The following is a 25,678-nucleotide window of genomic DNA, read 5'->3' on the forward strand; positions in this document are numbered from 1 at the left end:
AGTCTTTCAAATGTTACTGTAGGTGTCATGTTTTCCTAAGGGTGATTCCAGATAGCCCTAATACCTTTTTTGTCTTGTATAGCAGTTTAGAATTCTCATATTTCTCGCAGTTCCTGAATATTCCAATTACACATCCTTTATTATTTAGTTTACAAATTAAGCTGCAAATGACTGGCAAATACAAATGTTCTTTCTCCTTCCCTGCCTTCTGAACATACTTTCCTGCCCTTTACTTTTTAAGTTCATCAAACAAAGCTGTTAAAGGCAAGGGAAATTAAATTGCAAAATTAAATTGTCTAAAAACCAGTTTGTCTGGCCTTCCTTCCAAACCTATTCCACCCTGGTCATCCAGCCTTTACCTTCAGAAATAATAAACAAGAATGAGCTTTGCTGATGAAAATTCAACAAACACGTGTTGAAAAGTTTGTTTTTTCCTAACAAAACTCGTTTATTGCTGCCTGCTAATGCATTTCTGTGGTGTTCTGAAATAACATACATTGTTTGTGCTTAAAGCAGAGGAAAAGGTATGGGTGGCCTGAGAGCAGAAGTTCGATGGGAAGACTGGTCAATGACAGCTCCAGAGGTGAGTCAGCCCACACAATTTTTTTTCAGTCAGTAACTTGAAAATAATTGAATGGGAACAACTCATGACATTACGTAGGATCATATCATCATACAGACACACATTGACCATGCAATGGGAAAAGCCAGGCACAAGCCCAGGCAGAGGTGATTCCTGAAGTTTATGAAGTGGTATTTGGGTGGGTAATCACAGCTTTCCAGAGAGTGCTTGTTTTCCTGCCCTCTATCGGGGAAGGCCCCTCAGACTTCAGGCAGCAAAAAGAGACTCAGCCCTTTTAGAGAAAAGTCCCTTGACCTCTGTAGGGACCTGAGGGACAGAAGTATGCTGGTGCTGTGTCCATCTGCTCCATTCCTGTACTGTGAATGCATCTGTCCTTGGAGGAGAGGTACCTTGAGATGCTGCTTGTCTGTGAGGCTCTGCTACTGCAGCTGTACCTGGCAGGCAGAGCCTTGCTCCTCAGTGCATGAGCATGAGTCCCACTTGGCCTAAAAACAGCACTCAGGATCTGTGGCTTTCTTGTGCATCAGACTGTGTTAATGCAGCCCTCGGTATAACCTTTTCTATATTCCCACTCTTGATGTCTTGTGAAGGCTGACCTAGAACAGAGGCTAGATGGAGTTAAAGAATAAAGTAGGTATTTATTAGGAGACCTCAATGGATACACCTTGGGCTCCACAAGAGCCCAGCCAGGGCTACACCCAAGGTGAACCCAAAATGGTCACAAAATGGACAACCGGTCATGAGCTCTCTCACTTTTATAAGTTCTGGTCCATTAGCATATTGGAGTTAATTGTCCAAGTATAGCTTTAGCCCATGAAGTCCCATCCTTCTTGTTTTTCTCTCTTAAGTCCACCATTATTTATACTCTTGGGCCTAAAACTTGGATCATTTGTCTTTGGTCTCCAGCTAGAGAAGGAGTTTTGTCTACCTACTCTGTGAAGAGAGCTTACTGTCCCCCAAAATGAAGCTCAGAAGGACACACTAAAGCAGCACAGAATTTGAAAAATACAAAAGCTAAAACCCTGTGGCATCACTCTAAGATGCAATAAAAAGCTGCACTTTTAGGATATTTCCAGCAAGCCCTTTCTGACCGGAGTCTTCTTACCAGAGAGTAGCAAGAACCCAGATTTCCTCTTGGGGCCACAATGGATAATAGGCTGGATGAGCCTGGCATGTGCCTTCCTGAGGATTATTGTCCCTTTCAGAAAGAGATCAAAGTGTGTGGGGGATGGAGGTCCTTGAGCCTGCCATTTGTGTAATCCAAGTGGAAAGGAAGATCTTTGGGAATTATCAAAAAGACAAACATCTAGTAGAAATGAATGGCACCTTTCCTCCCCTTAAAGTTGTATATAAAGAACTGGACTTGCTGGACTACTTCTCCTAAGACATGAACCTGTATAAATGCGTGAAACATGTCACAGCTTTTCCATGTTTAGAAAGTTCAACCCTGAGAAAGAAAGTTCTATTAATCTGCTTTTAATTCAGTGTTTGTGTCACTGTGAGAATATGTAATGCATTTTTTTGGGAAAGATCCTTCATTTGGCATAGAGAACATGACTGTATACTGCCAGTAATTTTGTTTATTAGTTAAATGTGGGAGTAAAAGACTGTGAGAATACTCTCTATATACATTTTGGTTGGGCTAGTCAATCTTTAAAAGTCCATTCCAACCCACTTTGATTCTGTGATTTTAGCATATGTGCCAGGCATTCTGGCAGTGCATGACATTTGATTTAACTGGGTTAAAAAGCAAAAGCTATCAGTACATGGATAGAGTAGAAAACACAGTTTAGCATAGAATAATTGGCTACTTAATCAATGTTTAAATTCTTGGGCTGTTTCTCCTTTACACCTGATATGACCAAATGCTGTTTGCAGGAGAAAAATATCCAGCTACTGATTGGTATTATTTTGATAGAAGTGCCTCCCTAAATACATTCAGTGATAATATGTATCCAGGAAAACAATGGGATTTTGTCAGTTTGTTCCCATGAGATGCAAATAAATCACAGCTTCTCTGTGTGACCTTGCCTCCCCAGCTTGCTTTTCATTTATCCAGGCAGAAGGGTTTACACTGTGCTTTAAGATAGCAGGTAAGTATGAATTAGCTTAGTTGTCCTTTAATGAGCTGGTTATAGTCTGGCAAAAGAGTAGCTATTCACTCATGAGATCACAACAGGGACCATTGCTGTCTTCAGCACTACAGAAAACACGAGCGCAATAGCAGAGCCACCTCTGACACAGAGTGGTCCCACCAAATCCTACCAATTCCTGTCTTTCCCCAGCAGATGATCTTGGACTGAGAGCCATGAGTACATTCAGAGAGTGAAAAAATAAACATGGTTTGAGAAAATTCCTTTTAAATAGTACCTTACATGCTTGGGATCTCTAAAGTCATGGGTAGCAAGCTTGCAGGTTTAATGTCCAAATTCCCAGTGAGACACACAAACCACGATAGTCAAAATCAGGGTCTTACTTGACAGAATCAAATACAGGAATATGAATGCACAAGAGTACCCATTTTGCTGCCGGGCTCCTTAAAAATCATTGCTGGTTTTATGGGTTAAGAGTTGCTGCTTGGTATACATCCAAAATTGCTGGATTATGCCAGAAGGTCAAGATGACCTAAAGAATCAGAAAAGCATTCAAAAGCATACCTAGGAGCAATGACTTTGAAAGCCAGCCTATAGATCTTGGCTTCAAGGCCCAACTTAAATCAAGAATATGAACTACATAATTAACTGCTTTGACTCAAAACTAATGTCCTTAAAGAAGAAGTAATTCCAACCTGCAGGACCAGCTAGCAAACAATGAACAGGTATTAGGGAGAGAGAAGCAGATCCAAAGCATACCGTTATATATATATTCTTCAGACAGACAGTGTGCTAGCTTTGTGGAATTACCTCCTAGCACCCAACCTGAGTCTTCAGTCATGTAACTGACACTCCTGCTCCTGTTTGATAGGAGCTGTTTATCTGCAGCCACCCAACTGAGATCCCCGGTTCCCCCTGATAAGGGCTTGATGAGCAAGCCCATGCACCCGGACCCGGATGTGGCTCACCTCACTTCTAGCTCCTCATTTTGTAACAGCTGGAGTCAAGGTCCATTGTGTGGGATCAGACAGACCTGCTCTGCTACCTTCTGCTACATTATGGAGCCTTTTCAGACTTACTTGCTTTAACAGAAAAGGGCTCTTCATTTGGAAGCAGTGTTTGGGGCAGCACCAGCAGAGAATGCAGGTCCTGGGCTGAGTCACGAGTAGTAGATGGCTGCTTGTCCTGGGAACAAAAGGGAGAATCATTCCCTTGAAAGGCCACTCAGGGCAGAGGAATCGAGCAGCTAACAGCACTTTCAGCAAGATAAAAGCTCCTTCTAGCTCCAGGCACTTCTGGGACAGTGCCTGGAAGAGGAACTGCAGTGTCTAGAAAATTAGAACAATGATGATGTTCAAGGGAGAGTGAGCTCAAAACTTATGCTGCTGCTTAAAAAGTAATAGATTTGTGAGAATGAGAGTATTTTCTTGGAAGTGGTAGATTTGCTTTTGATTCAGGAAAAGGAGTGTTAAGATCCACCAGAATGATATTAGGATTCCACTTCTGGAATAATGTTAGGGTCTGATAATTGAAAGATGCCTCTGCCTGAATTAAGGTACAAACAAGATCATATTCCAAAGTCAATGGTACAAATTTTACCTCACAATAAATGTGAGGTAGAGAGGGAGATAGAAATAGGAAGAGAAGCAGGGGAGAAAGAGAGAGGGACAGAGAAAGATTATAGTCATCTCCACATGGGTTCTTTCTTGGAAACTTCTTGCATGGGAAGCGATATAAAATACCTTTCCACACCCTCCACACAAACCTTCACTTGCTCATCTACTCAGAATTTTGTGCCTAAATCTGTTCAAGTTATGTAGTTAAAACAGGTACTTCGTGGCTAAATTTATCTGCAACAAACACCATAAGATTAGTCAAATGATATAAAAGAACTCATCATAAATGTTCTGTATGACATAATGTATGTGCACATGCTTCTAAAACCCCACAGAAGGGCAGGGAATTTACAGAAGCAAAAAGCTGGTTGTACTGGTCATATCAGATAGGAGTTAATCCAACAGTCCTGAAAATCCTCTAAACAAGCACTAAATACTTACACTCAGAAAAAAAAAAGCCCTAAACAAACCAGCACTAAATACCTATGCTAAAGGAAAAGGGAAAAAAAAAAAAAAAAACCACAAGACACTCCAATGCCCTAAGGCTTAATCAATCAGAAAAGCCACAGCTTTAATGAGCCAAAGGAGAATAAAGATTCAGTACCACAAAACCCAGGGTCTTCACCATGACTTTTGCATCACCCATGGAGGGTTCCTGCAAACTACAGCAAGCAGAAATAACTATTTGTTTGTCTTTGTTGATGTCATTAACCAACTAGATTGAAACTCTCCCAGAAAAGGACAGCATGGAGGTTTATGCCCTTCCATACCTGACAAAATACACGGTTTCCAGAGGAAGCCCTTTCATAAAATCCACTAATGCTTCAGGGAGTTAGTTAAACTGATTTGTAAAAAAAAAAGAGGTTATAAACACACTTCATAGTACTAGAAAATCCTCAAGTTAATGGAGATGCAGAGAAATCAAATCAAACCATTGGAAAAACCTGAAAGGATACAGTAACTGCAACATTTAAATCACCACAGATCCCAGAGGCTGATTCTCTACGAAAGCTGCAGCCAAGCTTAGCCTGTCTGAATCAATGGCTGAATGGCAAAGGTATCCCCTTCAGAGCTAGGGTACTCCAGGCAACCTCAGACTCTTCTCTCAAGAGACCAATTTGCAAATAAACAGGGCTCCAAACTGGCCTTTGAAAGGCAGCATTCTGTTTAGCATTTAGGTAGAAAGGAAGTGTGTTTAAAGAGGGTTTGTAGTCAGCAAAGGGACAGATCTCTGAATTACCTCTAAACCTAGTCCTGAACAGGCAAGGCATTACCAGTCTAGCTTTGGAATGAAATATTTCCATCAGACTATATCGTCGCTGGGACTCTTGTGAAAATTATAGAAACTCAAGAGACAAGCAGAATAAATGTTGGCTGGTGCTGTAAAAAATCCTATCTCTGCAAGATAACCATCAGAACCCAAGAGTCAAGGCCCCACTGCGGAGAAGTGAGAACAAGATGACACCATAAATCTGCCAAACAAGGAGATAACACTGGAACAAACTGTTGATAAGGCCAAAGAAGAATTTTGGTTGCACTTTTGCACTAACCTTTAGTTATTTGCATAGTAAAATACACAAAATAAGCTGCAGTATCCCCTTACTCAAATAAGCCCCTTCCCCATAAAGCATGCATGGTAAAATAAATGGTGCTGTGCCTATACAGGAAGGTGGGAAGATGTGCTCACATCTTGAATGAGGATGAAGAAAGACTGTTGTGTGTAGGGAAAATGTTTCTCTTTCATAGTCTTGAGGCAAGGGGGCTAGAAATTAAAGGGTGATTGATTATGAATAGCTGTTTAGAGGATGTATATCTGCTGTGCTTAGGAAGACAGGATGCTTTCTAAGACAAGAGGAGAGAATGCAAGGATATTCTGATAAGAGAGGAACTGCTTGCAAAAGCAGGATAGAAGGAATGCCAGACTTGCAAGGCTATTGAGATAAGAGGGGCTCCTCCAACCCCAAACCAGCCTAAACTGGCTTTGTATTTTGAACTGTGACCAAGAGACCAGAGAACATGCGCAAGAAGAGAAGGTGAAAACTTCATCTCCAAAGAAGATGAGGAAAACTCGTTTGCTTTCCTCCCGTGAGACCACTGGACGAGCACCAGAGATCTCTGCACAAGCGCAAAGGGATGGATAAGTTAATTATAATACGAAGAGGGGCTAGGCAGGACTAAGAAATTAATATGCATGGCTGTATTGTGAAACTTGATGCCTATGTAACATTTTGGGGAATAAATAGAGGGTTACGTTTTTCTTCGGAAGGGGCGCATGTCTTTGTGGAGATCTCACACAGGGGTCCAGTGCTGAATAAATACATGCCTACTTTACAACTTTTATGAGTTGTGGAGTTTTTCCCTGTATCAGTCTGAAGTGTATAAAAGCAGGTAGCTGGACTACTGAGTGGGTGCTAGCTTTGGATTTACTATGTTGTACCCATCTCTGAGCAGACAGGAAGTAAATATCTTGACTCTGTGAGAACTGGCTTCTTGTACGCTGGGTAGAACCCGTATTTGGGGCTGCGCTGGGACTGTTGTAGCTAGCAGTCACGAGCTTGGTTTTGCTCTTGTTTTGTCACAAAATGCTCTGTAAGGTCTCAAGTTCTCTGCAGTGCTGTGCATGACACACATATCCTCCAGAGAGGTGAGCCAAGAAAACTGTAAGACTACTTTTAGGGCATTTAATACGTTCTGTTCTTAAGACACTACACAGTCCTGGGTTGCTAGATCCACAAATACTGAATATGCCATAACAACTTTTAAAACAGTGTATTAACCTATACTGAAAGCATCCTTACTAAAAAGAAGAACAACTGGAAAGCATAACAGACAATACACCTCAGAAGCAAAAAGTTTTCCTATGGTGAGTCCAGCTAGAACTTGTTTGACAACAGAATAGACAAATACAACTAGCAATTTAACATATATGCATGATATTAGTGATTTATGGCTCTCAAATAGAAAACAAGTTGGAATCCTAATCTGCAAATGAACCTCAAACTTTTAGTTGGAACTTATGCAGACATTTGCATCTTGAAAACTCAGGCTGTTCTGGAAGAGAGTGGAAAGGTTCTTGGCCAAGTGGAAACATGAGAAGAAACAGTAGAACAACTACTAAAATAATGGCATATATAGTTATCTAAGGTCAGAAGTTCACCTAGATCACAGTGCAACCTGTGAATGGTTTCATTCAACGACCAGAGAACAAGAAAATGAAACCATGAGATAAGATGACAGGAGTATGAAGGAACTGGGCTGGAGCCAGAATGGAACTAGAAAAGGAAAACAAAAGCAAAACACTGACCCAGCAGTGTTGTCTGAGGCACATATGCAACAAAACTAAATACTGAGATCACAGTAACTGTTGACTCTCAAGGGCTAACCAAAAGCAATTTGTTTTTAGCAATGAAGAGGAACTTAGGAAATGTAGACAGGATTCAGTACTGGCATGTCCTGACAACATGTTGTGCACAAACTCTACTGGCCAGATTAACTGGACACTCACATACTGATACTTCTGCTGGTGAAAATAGGAGTAAACAGAGTCAGCTGATTCATGAAGCAGAAATCACTTTCCTTATCTGTAGGGACTTGAACTGAGTTTTGTTTCATTAACTGCAATAAAAGTTGGCAGAGAATCCAAAGTGAGAAGGCTAAGGTGGGCAAATACAAAATGTGTCTGAAAGCACCAGCAGAAACAAGTAAAACAGTAGGGTTAAAAGAATTGCGACTGTTGGCAGCATAGAGACCAGATTGTTACCAAGACCCCAGAACATCAGTGAGCGTACTGGGAAAATGAAGGATGGAACTGAAGATGTGGAGAATGGCAGGAAGATAAAGAACAGTATTTGATCCATAAAATCTCCAGAGGGAGACACATGGAGGACTGTATCAGCAAAAGTGGTTCAGGAAGATTGGACAGGATGAAAAAAACCAATTTTACAGTCACTGCCAACTCCAGAAGTAGCTTGAAGAGTGAAAAGCTCATTCAAAAACCACTTGTTCTTCCTCAGTCAAAAGAGACACGATGACCACTCTTCAGCTGATATTCCCTTATCATATTCAAGTCATCTTGATCAGACCACAGACTCTCTTAGTGATCTGGCCAAGACAAATGAAATATGACAGACATTCTTGGTGGTTGCATGTTTGATGCTAGAAGACCATGAATGTGAGTTAAATCAGCATTGTTTAAATCTCATTCTCATTTTGCTACATTAGCAGCAACACAGACTAAGTGATGAATTACTGAAAGAGGAAGATAAAAGCTCTGGGCAGGTTAGTTATAGGTGTTGGCTGATAATAAATAGGTTTAGAAATAAAAAAGATAAAATAGAAATTGTGTGGTGGCACACCAACCTGAATATAACTGAAGAACAGGGCTTGGTCATTGGACTGATGATGGCATAGCACACTGCACAGACCCTATCCATGGTGAGGGTGGCCAGCTCTGTGGTCACCTGTACACTCCTGTAGTCAGTGCTTTGCTCACAATGTCTTCAGTCCCAATAGCAATCAGCTTTGCGATGTGGATTTAGCTGTGGAAACTCCCGTGGCAATACATCCTAATATCCTTATTGCATTAATAATCATACAACTCCTAGGAAGAATAAATGCAGCTGGTGATCAAAGACACATGGTGTTTCCTACAGCCAGAAAAATATGCTGCACATGTGCTCATGATTAAACACATTGATTAATTACCCAATCTTTAAATTACACATGTTAGGCTCATGAAAACCATGTGACCATTGCTCAATCCTAACATGCGCACTTAATGAGTGGGAACGGGATCCTGTGGGGCTGCATCCTCACCCCTTTTTCTCTGGCCTGCTTGCATCTGCTCTATGATCTCAATAATTGTGGTCTTGGCCTTTGTGTAAGAGCTGAGCAGTGAAGTGTCCCTTGATCGAACTCTTGCAAGGCTGGGGTGGGGGCAGCACTGACCCTACCAGGAACTGCTGCTGCCTGGCCAAGGTGGGAGAGGAGAGTGGGAATAATCAATCATCCCCTGGCAGCCCAGAAACACCCCTTGTCTGAATTATAGCCTGAGTGGAACAGTACTACCCCTACTGGAATTTTGAAAATTTCAGTAATTGCCAGTCTTGGATTGCAACCAGAAAATTTATTGGTGACTGAAGCCAACCATCTCATGACCCTATAAACTGCATTCCTAAGTAAGACCCTTTCAGCTCTTCTGAACTGCAGTGTGTTGCACCAGCATCTCCCTCTGAGTGGGACCTCTCAGAGTGTGTGAACTCCCAAGTTTGTGAAACTTGGAGGACCTTTGGCTGGTAATGGGACCTGGGCTAATATCCCAGCTACTTGAGGCCCAGCCCCTGCCACTGAGAAACACCAAAAGACATTAAATGTGAGTGCTTCACTCATTCTTGAGGGAATTTTTTAATAGGTGCGCCTTTCTACATAGATATATATATCTTTCTGTGTGTATTGACTTGAACATTCTACAGCAAATATAGCATATATGTTATTATCTTGAATCCATAACTGTCATTGTTGTCATGATTGTAATTGATTATTGATTAAGTTAACATTTAAGGGCTGCGACATCCTTTAGACTTAAACCATTGACCAAGTCCAAGCCCAAGTTTGTATCCAAGTTTGTATCCAGCTGCACCCAGACTCCTCTCTGAGAAGGAGTTTAGAGAGGGTCACCCTTTACCCTTTTCTGCCTTACCCCTTTTACATCCCTGCCCTCCATATAAATCACTCTAAATTCGTTCTATTTTGCTGTTTGTTTATATGTATTATGCATGTAATAAGTAATAGGGTGAACTTTGCGACCAAACTTTGTTGTGCTTTTGCAAATTCATATTGACATCTATTTTCACCAAAACCTTTGATGGTGATTCTTTAAGTAAGCGAAACCACTCATTTTGTGACAGGTCCAAGGGAGAAAGAGGCTGTAAGACAATTGAAATTGGCAACTTTTCAAGCTGCAAGACTAAACACGACAGATTCAACACCTCCTTCTTAACCACTATGCCAACTGCATTGCCAAAGGCAATATCTTGCCACAAAAAACCCCATCAGAAATCAAGCTGATCCCAGCTACTACCCCCAGAAAACCAATCAGCTGCAAATCAGGTGATACAGTCCATGTTTGGAAATGTTTAGATATTCTAGTAAATATTTAAATATATTTAAATGTTCTGGGTATATGTGGTCAGAGATCCTGAAATCCCCCTTAAGGCATAGCTTATCAGATTGACTGGGAGGAAAAAGTTTATTTGATTTGTATTGCCTGAACAAGGAATTACTCCTGAAAATTAATCTCTTGGCCCAAACGGTTGCATCCATATTACAACAGGCTTCAAGTGGAAGTAATGAGAGACAACACAAACCTCAGAGGTGTATTTGCCCTTACTAAGGTAAAACTGAAACAGACAGCATGATTATAGAATGGTAGTGATTGATTCTGCACACCTGATTCTGAGACAATGGTACCTGTGCTATCAGTATTCATTATTATATTGGAGTTATAACTGTTACCCTGCTTGTGGCATGTGGGATTTGTTGCTGTTGTTCCAGTGTTAGGTGTACATCTAAAGATGATTCCTGTTCTGATACCAGTCATACATATCCTCAACAGATCCTACTCGTGGTCATGTTACAGGTCCCTTGTGCAATGTTTGAATTACAGGGTTGTGGTTTTCTTTGACATTGAGCTGCAACAAGTACCATTTTTGTGGACTAAAGAACTATGTTCTACTAGAACAATTTATTGCTTGCATAACTAGTGTCTTAGCAGCAAAGCACTGCTGTCAGTCTGGTGAGAATGGCAGCAACATGAATAGTTTAAATAATATAATTTTTACAGAAAAAGCCATATTAATTTGCAGTTAAAACAGCTGTATGGAAACTTTCTAGTAGCTGTCCTTGTTCTCTGGTGTTAGAATCACCCTCCCAGTACCCCTCTGGCCCCAAAGGTTGACTGTGAAATAGGAGATTTGTTGGTGTCTCTTGTTCTTTGTTGGGAGAAATTTGATGCTGGTGGTGGAAACTTCCTCTCTCTAGGGTCTGTGCTTGGGTTTATTTTTATATATTTTGTAACACGCACCACATCTTCCTCTTTCTTCATTGCTTCACAATTTCTTATTATAACAAAATTCATTGTCTGTGGTTTATTTTATATTATGTTTGACACTTGCTCTTTGTTCTCTCCCTTTTTTTTCCTTCCCTTAAAACTGGTTTTATCCAGCTCCCAAGGCTACATTCCTTTAGTGACAAATAACTGAGTAACAGTAATATGTTTATGACCCTGGGGTCTCTGGTATCATCAAGTGCCTGGACTTTCAAGGCCTCTGCTATTATCCTGCACTCCTAGGCAATTCTAGGTCACAGACACAGAATAATGACCTATTTGCACTAACCATAGTTTCATTTAAAAATTCTATAATAGTATAGTGTACAATTGCACAGTTAACTAATGTCAAAACCAGTTAGATAATACTATATGTAATCTGATTGTTAGGCAACTGCTGTTACAGCTAAACAAACAAATGCAGAGCCCCTTGCAGGCCAAAACAAGCTCAGATAAAGCAACTCTTGGCAAATCTCAGCCTTGAAGCAGTGCAGAACTAAACTGCAGCCTCCTGCCACTGTACCAGCAAACACAACACCAGTTTACTCAGGCTTCAAGGCTACACCATCAAAATACAGTGTCCTGACAGCATTTTAATTTGTGACTCCATGGGTTTTACATCTATGGAGATACAATGCCCTGGCAGCACAGCTCATGTTTTCTCTGATGCAACTTGATGTACCTTAATATATGGTATCTTGATAGTTTTATCTGGGTGTAGAGTTTTAATAGTCTTAGCTCACGCAACCTTCAAAATTCACTTTATTTATTAATGGTAATACAATAAAGGCATACAACACCTTTTTTTCAACTGCTTTTCCTTAATATCTGCCTCATTATGGCATATTACTGGTATGAGTTTAAATTTGATTCCATTCAGGTTATGATTCCATGCCCTTAGAAAGGAAAGACCAAAACAAGAATGCACAACCACTGTGAAAGAATACCATGTGGGTAGAAGGCTTTGGAACATGAATTTATAATTTCAGCACAAGCAAAATGTAGCTGGCTGTTGGAAGTTCAGTGTTAAGTGCATTGGAAGTGCAGCTGTGAACTCCTGGGCAGATAATCCCAGAATGCAGGCCTGACAGTGATTTTAGAGGTCATGAGGTGATAAAAGGATGAGTGGTTTGAGATTCAGGTTATTGACTGCAGGGATTATGATTCTGGGTATTTGCTTGAGCCAAAATGCATGGAGAGATGGGAAATGGGAAGATTATTTCAATAAGGATCCCTGTAAAGAGATTGATAAATGGATGAATCAGTCTAGGAACCATTTTTGGATCAGATGTGAAAGCTCATGAGAGAAACAGGATTAGGAAACTGAATGAAAGAATGGTGAATATGTCTGTTAGAGAGACTGCCAGCCTGAGGCATGTGATGCAGTCAGTAAAACTAAACATCGGTGCCCAACAGAAACAGGAAGATTAAGAAAACAGGAAACTGGAAACTGGAAATACACCCCACATGTATGATTCTACAAGTTACTGACTCAGCTGGAGGCCCTGGCCTCAAGGGTTTAGTGACCATGACCAGCCTCCAAGGTCTGAGGGTGAAGCAACAGCTGCAAGTGTTGACCTTCAGCCATCTTGACTGCATACGTGGTACAGGAAAACCGTTACAGAGTTGGTACAACGACAGTAGATGAGAGTGGGAAGAGCTGAAATTACCAGTTATCCCTGATCTTGACAGTTTTAAGAAACTCAGGTTGATTGGCATTGGGGATTTAATTCTTTGAAACCCTTTTCTGCAATGCAGATGCTGTTCATTATGCACTCAGCTTCACTAGAAATATCTTCAGAGTGAGATATTCTAACCTGGATAACTGAGTTGCATCAGGAATGGCCAGAGATGCAAAATAAAATAGGAAAATGCAAGAATAGAAATGATGGAACTGGAGGTGCCCTTTTGAATATGCATATATGCAGCTTTGTGTTTGAATTTTTTGATAGAACACAGTTTTCAGGATAAAGGTGAAGGTCCTGCTGTGACTATAAATAGGATGGGTCATCTGTCATAGAAAATCAATGAAATGCCATAATGAAAAATGAGTACTTGCACCACAGTTAAAAGGAGTAAACTACTAAAAATATTCTGCTGGTTTATATCCCTTTGATAGCTGTGAAAAGTGAGGTTCACTCTCCTGGTAAAATTTAGAAGTTTAATAAAGGACAATAGGAGATGAAGATGATAAAGCAAAGTTTAACTGCCGGGTGCTTGGCATTCAGCCAAGAGCACACCTGCCCTTGAGACACCCTTTACATACCTTTTCTATTGCGTCAGCCTACTGCACATTCATTTACGATTATGCATATTTAGACTTTTCCCCAAACTAGTTTACACGTTCCAAGAACTGTTTAGCATGGCTCCTCCTTGGTCTGCCCTTTTAGAATATGAGTATTCCTTGGCTGTGGTTTTAGTCCATTCTTGTTATCACCTCCAGCTTGGGCTTTGGTCCATACTTTCTACAGATGGTGGGTGCTGATAGTTGGCATATCAGTAGCAGAGGTCTTCATCATACATTCATTGGATATTATCCCAACCAAACAGGCAGTTCAATTACCACAAGCAAAACTATATCAGCTATTTCACTACTACGTCTAAGTTTAGTTAATGGCAGAAATAAAACCTGTATCTTTATAGCAAACTTACTTTAACATTATACATACAGCATCCATTTTAATACTTGTGAAAAGCCAATATTACAATGAGTATTTATGACAATAGCCATGTTATTCACTGCAAGAGGAGGGCTTGGAAATATTGATGAGGAGTCAAGGACAGGGCTTAGTGTTCACGACCCAGTCTCAGTTCACAAATGCGAACATCCTGCGCTTGCTGACAACCATCAGTTCACAGTGACCCCAGCTCCTAATTACTGCAACATTGAATTGGTTGATGTGCAACTGTGTGGGTGTGATCATCTGCTGTCAAAAAGGAAGGAGTGTGTAACTGTGGGCAGGGACAATACTGAGCTGAACCTCGGATGCCTTGCCCAGCTGTCTGCTTTTGCCATGGCCAGTGGGGCAGGGCTGGCTGCTGGGTTGGGCACAGCCTCAGCGTGTCTCAGCAAGGGCCAGGGATGGACCCAAGTAGGGCCGTGATGTGGATCAAGGTAATAAAAAATGGATAATGTTTGACAGCTGTTACAGTGCGCTTGGGCTATGCTATTCCCCTTTTCAGGGACCCCTGTGACTGGAATCAGATAAACAGGGTCCCTTCCTTCCTGCTCCCCTGGGGTTGGTGGAGAGCAAGAAAGCCCTCCCTGTCCAGAGCCTAGATAAGGCCATGACCCTTCCTGTTCGGTCTCTTTTTCCCCTCCATCTCATGGATTAAACAAGCTTGGAGAACCACATCAGGAATTGGAGCCTCTTTTGTATCTGTGTCCATCTCCTGACGTGCCTTCCCTCAAGGCCCTGTATATCTGGGCTGGCCTGGTGATTCGGGGGGCTGAGAGGGTAGGCTCGTCAGACAGCATCTCCAAAACAAGCAAAACACTGTTTCTTTCAGTGAAAACAGAATTTCCACCTATTATTAGCGAAGATCACGGAAACAACAAGTGTGGGAGTATGTCTGGGAGCTTCATTATTCTGAGAATTCATGTGTGCCTTCACTATTCTGAGAATTATGGAAAGTCAGTGCAATGGATTGGTAATGTGTTTTGTGTTTCAAGATGCAGGGAACAATACTGTTAATGACAGTGGGCTTTGATTGGAATAAAATTAACTTTGTGCGGACTAAAAATCATAGTGACCCAACCAGATTATTCAGACTCAATCTTGTCAAAAATCAATGTAATGTAGAGCAATTATAAACAGAATCTAAGCAGGTAGATTATTTGAAACACACAAATAAGACATGCCAAGGACTGCATGTGAACCCAAGACAGAATGGATATTGAAACCAGAACATGTTTAGGCCATAGTACTTCCATTTTAAAATGCCACCATTGGTAATCACTCCCAGTCCTAGTGCCAAATGATCCCACCCTTCTTTGGTTTTTACCTCATATTATATCTAATTATCCATTTGCTCTTTTCACTGTCCCTGCATGCACCTGCCTTTCTCTGCCCAAATTCCTCCCAAAAAACCCAACACTCCCAATAGTAATTCTTTCTAATTTACCTTAATTTTGCGACTCCTGATGTTCCTTCTCAACCTGGTGTTTCCAACACTGTTACCTTGGCAATTTGGCCCAATGCAGTGTAATGCATATAATTGCTGGACTGCATCAGCCTTTGAGTACAGCATCCTGACACCACGTTCCAATAATTAATTCATGGTGGTTATGTGTCATGGACTCCTTTACTTTTGCAGAGTGCTCTCCTGTCCACAGTTCAGCCATGGCACACACCAGGGCTCAGTATACCCAATTCCTGCAGAGTACAAGGTGTAGGTTTCCACAAATCAAGCACACAGAGGGACAAAAAGTTATGTCTTTTACAAAGTAAAATTCACATGAACCCATGCATAATCTTTGCCTACCTAAGGCATATTCTTTAGGGGATGTGATCTTACACAATGCTTGAGTGATTTGGGTGAGTCTTATCAGTTAAAAAAACCCAAAGTTCTTCATTAAGCAACTTCTATTGTAAAAGTTGTCTGACAACATAGTTATGTTTACAAAAGGTGAGAAAATTCAGCATGGGGAGCAGATAACTTGACTCACAGAATGCTGGTCACACCTCACTGTATTCCAGTTCCTGTTTGCACAGGATACTGTGCTAGTATACATACTTTACCAAGGGGAGGCCGTGCCTGACAGTGGAGGAAGGGGTAGGGGTGCCACACCAACAGCACCAGGCTGGGAGGTATGCTCTGACACCTTGGAATCTGGAGAATGCAAAGGTCAAGGATTCCCAAAAGACTAGACACTGGCTGGCAAGGAAACCATAAAGCCTTGGGCAACAAGTAAACCAATACCCAATGAGCATCCCAAGTGCATCTGCTGCAACAGACTCCGGATAGCTCTGCTGTGATGGGGTGTGGTGAAGTGCCTGTGAGGGTGTGGGCATGTGTGCAAGGGTAATTAGAATTGTAACATGATATTGAGTTTGTTTTAATTCAGAAATAAGTTTTAATTCCTTATTTGCACAGGCTCTTGAAACCCATTTGGCATGTTGAAAAGGATATTCAGGTCTGTAGCAGCTGATTTTCAGATGACAGAATCATAGTATATCTCAAGTTGGAAGGGACTCATAAGGATCATCAAATTCAACTCTCGGCCTCTCACAGGATTTTCTAAAACCAAACCATATTGTTGCTCTTTGTCAGATGCTCCTTGAATTCAGACAGACTTGTAGCCACAAGCAATTCCTTGGCAAACTTATTCATTGACTGGCCACCCTTTCAGTGAAGAACCTTTTCCTAATGTCAAGTCTGGACCTCCCCTCACACAGCTTTGTTCCATTTCCCATTACTGGTCACCAGAGGGAAGAGATCAGCACCTTCTCCTCCACTGCTCCCTTTGGTGGTGCATTCCTCCCCTCCTCAGGCTGCTCTACAATCTCAGCAATTCTCTTTAGGACTAAGCCTTGAGGTATGACTAAGGCAATGAAACTTCCCTCAATCTTACCAGAAACTCATGCATGACTATGGTGGGAAGGCACTGTCCTTAACAGAAGCTTCTGTTGCCTAACAAAGGACAAGAGATAATCAGCCTGCCCTGACAGCCTTGGAACATTACTTGCCTGAATCATCCTGGAGATTGACAGATGCCTGAAGCCATGTATTTTGCAACCCTGTAAGTAGCAGTCTTAAGTGAGACCCTCAGAGCTCTCTCGGATGTCAGCAGGCTGTGTGGCCCAGCCTCTGAATCTATGAGCCTCTGAGTGGGACACCTCTCAGTGCTGCCATCTCTCACACTTATACCTGGAGGACCATCTCTGAAAGCTGACAAGGGGGTCTGTGTTGATACACCATTCTTCAAGGCTCAGGCTGCTGAGAGATGCAAAGGCATTCCACATGAGTATTTCACTGACCTCTTTGTACATGTTGACTTCTGTCTGTGTGTCTGAGTGTCTGATTTGCTTTAGATACCCTGGAGCAAGTACTGTATGAATAGTGCCAACTTAGATTTACGGTTCAGTTACTTTGCTTATAGCAAACTCTATTGAATAATTTTGTAAGTGTTAAAATTATGATTAAGTGTTCCTAAATCCTTTAGACATAAAACCCTTGAGCAAGCCTGAGGCTAAGTTTGGCAAGGGGATCTGTCCTGAATATTGTGACCCAATGGGAATGTCTCCCTTACTCTTTAGCACTCTCATCCTTTTCTAACCCAAAGTCTGTGATAATTAGTTTAAATATGTTCTGATCCAGTTTTTCTTTATATGCTTTATTCTATGTGGTAGCAAACTTTGCCACTGAACTCTGTTAAGCCATGCTTTCACAAATATATATTAAAACCTCCTTTACTAATAACTTTGGTGATGATTCTTTAAGCAGCCAAAATACTCATTCATGACATCTGCCTCAAGGAAGTTGTAGGCTGCCATGGGGACACCCCTCAGTCTTCTCTTCTCCAAGCTGAAGAAATCAAGTGGCCTCTGCCAATTTTCATAAAGATTACAGCTGAGGTCATTCACCATTTTGGTCACTCTCTAGTAATTTGATGCTACTCTTATACTGAGGTGCCTAAAACTCACATACAACTCTCCCTACAGAGGCGAGGTCGCACCAGTACAGAGTAGAACAGGATAATCACCTCCCTCAAACAGCTCAAAGTGCTGTGCTTGATATCCACCCCAGGATGTGGTTGGCCCTTTTTGCTACCTGGGAACACTGTTGACTCATACCCAACTTGCCATCAATCCAAATCACCAGATCTCTTTTCATGGGCCTGTTCTTCAGCCTCACATCCCTGCTAGTAGTGAGGGATGACTCTGGAGTCAACTACATGGACTTTATTTAACAACAAACATGAGGTAGAGAGATAGAAAAAGAACTAGAAAACAGAGAAGAGAGAGGAGGAAAGAGAGAGATATCAAGCAGATTCATCATTCATGGAGTCAGAGGTGTCCCATTGGTCCTTCCTCACCCTGGGCTTCTTGATGGTGGGGTGATTCTCATTCTTTTGGTGGTCCCACTTTTATACAGTCCAAGTTCTGAGTATGGATGGAGGCATGGTGTTCCTAATTTACATGTGAAGTGAGGTCGAGTGTGCCTTCATTATGTGCAAAAGTGAGGGAAGGCAAGGTCCTCCCGAGAATGCTTACTCCAAGGTTTTGAGGGGCTTTTGTTGGTCACAGGTACTATCTGTCCATAATATGGGGTGATCTTTGTTTGACCAGTGGTATGTGTATGAGCAGTCGCTTCCTTTCACACAGCTTGCCACAGCAGAAATTTTTGTCTGGATGTATTGACCAGGATATGCTAACCAGATAAAGCCTCCACCAGGCCTGGAATGGGAGCCTTCCTGTTGCAAATTCCTTCTCTTTGTGTTTATCTTATTGCAAATCCTTCCTTAGCCTTAACAATGTTTCAGATAGGCAACTGTGTTTTTTAACTCCTTCAGTCTCCAATTTGCACATATAACCAGGATTACCCTATCCCAGGTGATGAATCAAGCACTTGCTCTTGATATATTCATAGGTATGGATGATTGGCAAAGCTCTCCAGACAATCTAGATCTCTCAGCAGGACCTCTCTAGAAGTGGGTTGTGGGATTTTGAGGATTTTTGGTGGTCTCAATGCTTTGGTCAACAGTTCATGCCCGCTTCTTGACCTCATCTCGGTGCTTGCACTGTCTTTTGTGTGTGTAGTCTCCATGGACGAGAGCAGGGAAGTGGACCCCAGAAAGGTGCTGCTCTTCCTACATGCAGACTTCCTCTCCTGCCACATGCTGTTCTACTTTGCCCACTTGCACTATAGTGGCTACTGCTGTTTGAGACACAGCAGAACATTAACTCCTTGGTGCCCAGGCTTCTACAGAGACCTAGCCAGGAACAGGACATAATGCTTTACTAGTCCAAAGAAAGGAACAGTGCATTTCAAAGAAGCAGATAACACAATGTAAAAGTAGACACATAAGATGCTAAATGTAGCTGGAACCAGTGGATAAACAGATAATGAGGGATATAGTGGCTTTTGTGGCACAGCCATGTAACAAGAAGCAACAGCACATGCCCTAAGAGAAGGTCAAGACAAGGTCATCTCTAACACTGTGGGCACTTGGTGAGTAGGACCACCAGCAATCCCTTCAGATAACGCTCTACAATCATAAGATGACTTCCAGTAAGAGGCAGATGTATGGAAATTAGTTCTAGGAAAAGTGATGTTTATGTCTTAGCCAGGAAATATACTGTAATCCATGTATGAGCATGGTAGAATAAATGCTTTGTTGTAAAGTGTCATGACACACCTAATTAGAGGAAATACCCTCCAGGTGACTAGCAATGCAATAAAGAATGCCTGCTTTCTAATACTTTGAAACTGATAGAAAATTTCTTAAAAAAAAAAAAAAGGACCAGTTTATAAAGTTAATAAAGTTATTGACTGCCTATCATATGTTTCTAGGCCAGCTTGCTCAACCCAGCAACTTTGGATACCTTATCTGTAGTACCACTTGTTGGTTGCTTTATAAGGAAATTTGTCTGCCACATCCTCACCTGTGACATTGTTCTTCACATCCTCGGAATGTCGGACTTCAGCATTATCCAGTTGTCACCAAAATGCAGGAATAAAACTCCTTAACACCAATTTAGTTTTAAGAAGCAGGCATTACTTCATGATGGTGCAGGATGCACTGGGATAACTCCAGTGAATTTTTATTAGTCTCCAGTTGTATGAGCAAATGACATGGAAAAAACTTATCCTCCATCAATTTTATGTTGATAGGAAAAATATATGCTAATGTCTTCACAAACAACTTGATGGGTGGGGGTCTTCATGAATGATAGAAGAAATAGGGTGTTATTGTCTCCAGGAATGACTGAAAGAACCAGTCAGGTTCTGGAAGAATGGTATGGGGGCCTTTAGGGGAAATGAATCTTCATGTCTCTATGAGCATCAAGCCAAACAAGTTACAGAACCCAGGGAGCTGGACCCAGGCAGTTTGATTTTCTGAGCTTTAGAGTAATAGGAGAAAGGGGTCTGAACAAAGTCTACTGCGGAACTCAGAAAGCCTGAACTTTAGGGGGAAATGACCATGCATGTTCAAGAGAGAATTTGTAGTAGGTGGTTCAGGAAGTCCATGCTTTCCTAATACCTCAGCCAATGGGGAAAGGAACGTGGCAACATGCGGTCAGGAGTTTAGGATAAAAGGAGGCTGTGCCCTCCAAAACTTTGAGAGACGCTTCACAGGGGTATTGCCCAGTACACTCTCTCCCTGTATTGGAATAAATTTGCTGGAGTCCTCTCTCTCCTTCACAGACACTGGCTTTTCACAGCATGGCTTTTCCACACAATGTGAATAAGCAGACACTTCTTTATTTTGGTGCCAGGAACACAGGGAATTACTCCTCCAAGCATGTTCTACTCAGTAAACAAAATCCATCCATTTGATATACTTTTCTGCTGGGTCATCGTTACATAAGTTCTTTTACATTTTATGCATAATATGCTTGCTCTTAAATTTAACCTTAACCACGACTCGTTTTGCGAGTTAAATAACTTCATCAATATTCCTACCCTAAGACAATTGGGGCATCTCTACTGATTGGAATCCTTGATATTCCAATGAAGGTAGGAAGGGTAGGGGGTTTCCAAGCAGCATAACTGCTCTGCATGATGGTCTCCAGAGTTTCTTGAATAAAGCATAAGACATCCATTAGCTTCTTGGCGAGGTTTCTGCTGCATATATTAAACACAGCACTCCTGACATTCCTATACCTTATACTTCACAATTTTCTACTTGTAATCATAACTACCTCTTTTACATTATTAAATCGATTATTTTATCAGAATATTTATAACATTCTTCTAACTGAAGTCTCAATTGGTCCTCAGTTCGTGGGGGGAATGTGAAAGGACCACTCTATTTTTCTTAAAAAAATGTGACGCGCTTGAAGCAAGGAGCTGTGGGAGTTCTCTGGAGAGCTGAGAAGGCAGGAAGGGCGCAGGGAAAAGGGGGAGGGAGGAGGGGCTTAGCCTGGAGGGATCTGAGGACCAGGAGGCTCAATCTATCGCCGCTGGCCGCGGGTGAGCCCAGGGGCACCGCGCTCGCCTCCGCCGGCGGCCCCGACCCCGCACACCCCGCGCCGGGCGGGCAGGACGCGCCGCCCCCGCCCCAGCGCGGCCCCGGAGCTCCCGCCCCGCTGCCCGGAGTCTGGGTCTCCTTCCGTCTCCCATCGGGGCCGACAGTCGGGGCTCCGGACGAGTGGCTGGCTGGGCTCGGTGAGGACGTGCGCGGCGGCGAGAAGGAAGGAAGGAAAGGAGGGAGGGAGGGAGCGAGCGAGCGAGCGGGGCGGGGGGCGGCGGGGGCCGTGCCGGCCTGTCCTCTCCTCTCCTCCCTTCCTCTCCGGCCGCGGGGTCGGCACCCGGCGGCTGCCAGGAGCCGCTCCCCGGGAGCTGCCGGCCCCTGCGGCGGGCTCGGGGCGGGCGGGCGGAGCCCTTTCCGTGGCCGGGCCGGGGAGTGGGGAGGCCTCGGCGCCGCAGCAGCGAGCGGGGCCGCGCAGCGCCGGGGCGGCCGCGGGGCGCGGTGGGGCGGCGGCGCGGGGGACCCGAGCGGAGCGCGGGGCCCGGCAGCTCGTCCGCTGCTCGCCTCGCTGAACCAATTACCATCAATTAGCGAGAGTCCTGCGGGTGCCTGAACAAGAACAATGCGATGCGCAGGCTCCGGAACACATCCTCCGCCCCGATCACCTTAAGGACGCAGAGGTTTGTTTGCTGTATTTCTCTGCAGGGTATGACAATGCAGGGAGATGCGGTTGAAAGATACTAAAAACCCCCAAAGTACCAACAAACGAGGAAATCCCTCTTCCCGCCCTCCCCGAAACAAAACTGACAAGAGAAAGTAATCACTGTCAGGGTTAAAGACTGGATGTTTTGAGTGTCCTATGTTTAAATTCTGCGATGAAAGTCCAGCGTTAGTGATTTTTTTGCTTCAGCCTCTCAGATAGGCATCACAAGATGTGCGGTAAGGAGCCAGTGCTCTGCTTTGTGTAAGAGGCATGCCTGCAGTCGTGTATTGTGGTGGAACTGATAAAACTGTTTATACTATTAAAGAAAAAAGAAAACAACATATTTAAAGAGGTATAGGCTTGCTGTTTCTGCTTTGGGTTGTCTGAGTAGTGTAGCTGATAGAAGTAACTTATTTATTCCATCTGCAGAGGCAGATGGAAATGTGAGAAAAAAGTGCAAGTACCCCTGTGTAGCAACTTTCTTCCTGGGCTTTGGAAGATGTGCTTTGTTTGTCCGTGCCATCAATGAAAACCGGAGGCATCAGGTAGAACAGGAGCAGGTTTTCTGCTGGAGCACAGGATGTGTTTCAGAAGCCCATAGAAATGCTGGCAGTTGTTTTCCTAGAAGTTCTTAGGAGACTGACTCAACTCCTTCTAGGAGCTCTGTGGTAACTTTGGGCATTTCCCTGCTCTTAACTAGCCTCCTGGGAGGATTTAAAAATAGAATAAAACAAAACCAGCTCATCATGACGCCTGGAAAATATTTTCTCCTGAGAAAATATTAATCAGAGAATGATGGGAGTAAAACTTGTTACAAACATCAAAAACTCCTAACTGGGTGCTTATCACCCTGTTCCCTTGAACTAGCCAAGTGATGTCCCAAAACATTCAAACAGATATTCCTGGCAGAGAAAACAGACTTGTGATAATGATTGCTTTTACATTACTGTCTACAAAATTAAATCCTTTACTCTTGATGCCTGTGCCAGCATAAAAGTTCCCCTGGGTCTCAAGGTGCAAAGTCTTGGAAAATTTACTGCGGTGGTTCCCAAGATGTTTACCAGGACCCATTAGTTCAGTGTGTTTGTGTGGCTCACTGCAGTGAGTTGGGAGGCAGAGTTCAAGGATCCAGCTCTCTTTGTAGTTTAAGCTTAAACAGTATTTTTTTCCCAGGAAATATTATATTGTCTGATGTTTTGGCAGAAGACAAAAAACATTACAGCATGCTTTATGTCAAGTCTGTTATGGGGTTTCTTTCTAAATAAAAGCTAAAACTTTCTCCGGTTCATTGGTCTGCTAGATTTTTTAGAAGTTTTATTTTTATTGTTATGGTTCTGATTTCTATTTAAAACACAGGTGCTTTTTTGCTTTTCCCCCTTCCAACTAATCTTCAAAAAAATAGTTGTAAATCATTAAAATACTCTGATTTGCAGGAGGCTGTCCCTCAAACAGACTCTTTAGAAGCCAACGAATTGCTGACTTGGCTTGTTTTCTGCAGGCTAAGGTGTGTTGGTAGGAGACTATTTTTATATATTTCTAAAACTGACACAAATCAGCCTTTCCGAACTGTTTTATTTGCCTTTTTTTTTGTTCGGCTTCATTTGCTGCAGCTATGAACAACATATCAGTGGGTTGGGGATGTGAGACTGTCATAGCGTTTGTGGTCTTGTAATAATTAACCTGTTAGTTTGATGTTGAGCCTTTCTTCTTTGTGTTGAAGATTAACAGTTGTCATACACAGAGCGGTACTCCCCAGCCCATAATTTAAAAGGCATGGATGAAGACACAGCAAAAGGAGTAAAAGAGGGAGCAGAAAGCCAAGAAGGTGCAGTTCAATTATCTTGATTCTTAGAGGAGCTCCTCCTTTGCTAAGCATGGCCATGAAAACTTGTGAAAAACCTTAGAGCCTGCTGTTGACTTAAAAGGAAAGAAAAAAGAAAAGCAAGGAAAAATGGTGAAAAATACCCATTTTGGTTTTTAGCATTAGGTAATGCTAATCTTTGCCTTTTTAAGCTGTTAAAGTGCACTGATGAAAGGAGATTGGTGCTGCACAGGAAACTGGAATTCAAAATCTGCCGGGGGATCTTTTGATATATTACTGGTAATCAGGACATAGGAGACTCTGGTGGTATTGTTGGTATAGGTCATTGCTCCTTTGGTAAGAGCAGCACTTAAAGCTCATGGACTGTTGTCCCTTCTAGGAGCCAAGACCAGTGAGGAGCTCCTGTTCCTTCAGGGACCACTCCATATCTGTCTGAAGAGACACACAAGATTGCTGAAGTAATCTTTTTTTCTTTTCAAAGTGAAAGTGTGGATGCCATTTTATTGTCTAGTTCGGTTCATCCTGAAGCATCGCAAGTGGCAGCATCCGTGCAACTGAAGAGGTAGAAATGGGGAAGAAAATAGGGTTAAGGAAAATACAACCTGTCTTTGTTACTCTAAGCATTTCTAAGCCATATTCAATACTGTTACATGCAATTTTTCAAAGAACTGTAGTGCTTTCCCATTGCTGAAAGATTTTTATCTTTTCACACATTTGATTGCTAGGCGTTACTATAATGTTTCTGACTATAATTTGTCTTTCTGATAAAAACAAGCAATTCAAGCTCTCAGGAGTTTCAAAACTTCATAGGGCAGTGGAAATGTAGGAATTTATACTTGGAGGAATTTCAAGGGAGCTAATTTAATGGAAGGATTGATATTGTAACTTATAACAGGCAGGAAACTTCACCAATCAGAAGATTTTTAAAGACTTTTAAAAAACACTCCTATGATCTTGAACGTAGCACTATGCCTTCATGCTGGATATAAATGGTCTTCATAAAATGCAAATATGCCAAAGAGCTCTTCTAGTATGTCCTTGTGAAAGATTTCAATGACTGAAATTCAGTTAACTTCTTAATTTGCACTTCAGTCAGTACCTGTACATAGATTGCAAACTTGTCTCCAATGAGTGGTAATTAGGTGTTGTATGATTAGGGAACAATACTTCTAAAAGGGGATATCTACAACTACTGGGGATGTAAGACAGTTCTTTAAATGTGCATTGAAACTTGAAAGGAATTTGGAAATTCCTCAGAGGCGGAAGCATGTTCATGGTTTCTCTGCATTTCACTTGTTTCTGTGAAGTACTGAGGCCTGAACAATAGGCCCTGAGCTGAACTTGACTCTTAATGAACCTTCCAACCAAACATTGTATAATATTTGTACCCACTTATTACTGAAAGATGCATGATTGTTAGTGAAACATGTAGTGTGATAACAATGTATTTTTTCCTTGTTTGGAGGCCAGTCAGGGCCATGAAATCAGATACCTGGCCTTGTTTGGAGGTACATGGTCAAAGCCAAATCCCTTGATTCCTCCTTGAGCCCTGGCCAGGCTTTGGGTGGAACCCAGGAGGAGAATGAAACCAGATGTTCCTGCACGAGAAGATCTGGAA

General features: G+C 42.3%; 1 protein-coding gene and 1 long non-coding RNA gene across 9 annotated transcripts in view; one reads left to right on the plus strand and one right to left on the minus strand.

Annotated features, from left to right (window-relative positions):
- Positions 1-899: 899 nt before the first annotated feature.
- Positions 900-14,766, minus strand: LOC128807823 (uncharacterized). Its single transcript, XR_008437290.1, has 3 exons — positions 13,664-14,766; positions 8,652-8,892; positions 900-3,861 (listed from the first exon to the last, which is right to left on the minus strand). It is a non-coding gene; the product is annotated as an uncharacterized LOC128807823 (long non-coding RNA).
- Positions 14,767-21,047: 6,281 nt separating this feature from the next.
- The window catches only part of RESF1 (retroelement silencing factor 1), a 28,985-nt gene continuing 24,354 nt past the window's right edge, over positions 21,048-25,678 (plus strand). For 3 of the 8 annotated variants that reach the window (XM_053978409.1, XM_053978408.1, XM_053978417.1), the window contains exon 1: positions 22,057-22,215. The gene's annotated coding sequence lies outside the window, so the exon portion shown is untranslated. Of the gene's footprint in view, positions 21,082-21,627; positions 21,733-22,056; positions 22,216-23,671; positions 23,743-25,678 lie in introns of those variants that run through there. The other 5 variants (XM_053978412.1, XM_053978413.1, XM_053978411.1 and 2 more) reach the window with 4 other exon arrangements.

The sequence above is a fragment of the Vidua macroura genome, chromosome 5 (genome assembly GCF_024509145.1).
Source record: "Vidua macroura isolate BioBank_ID:100142 chromosome 5, ASM2450914v1, whole genome shotgun sequence".
NCBI lineage: Eukaryota > Metazoa > Chordata > Aves > Passeriformes > Viduidae > Vidua > Vidua macroura.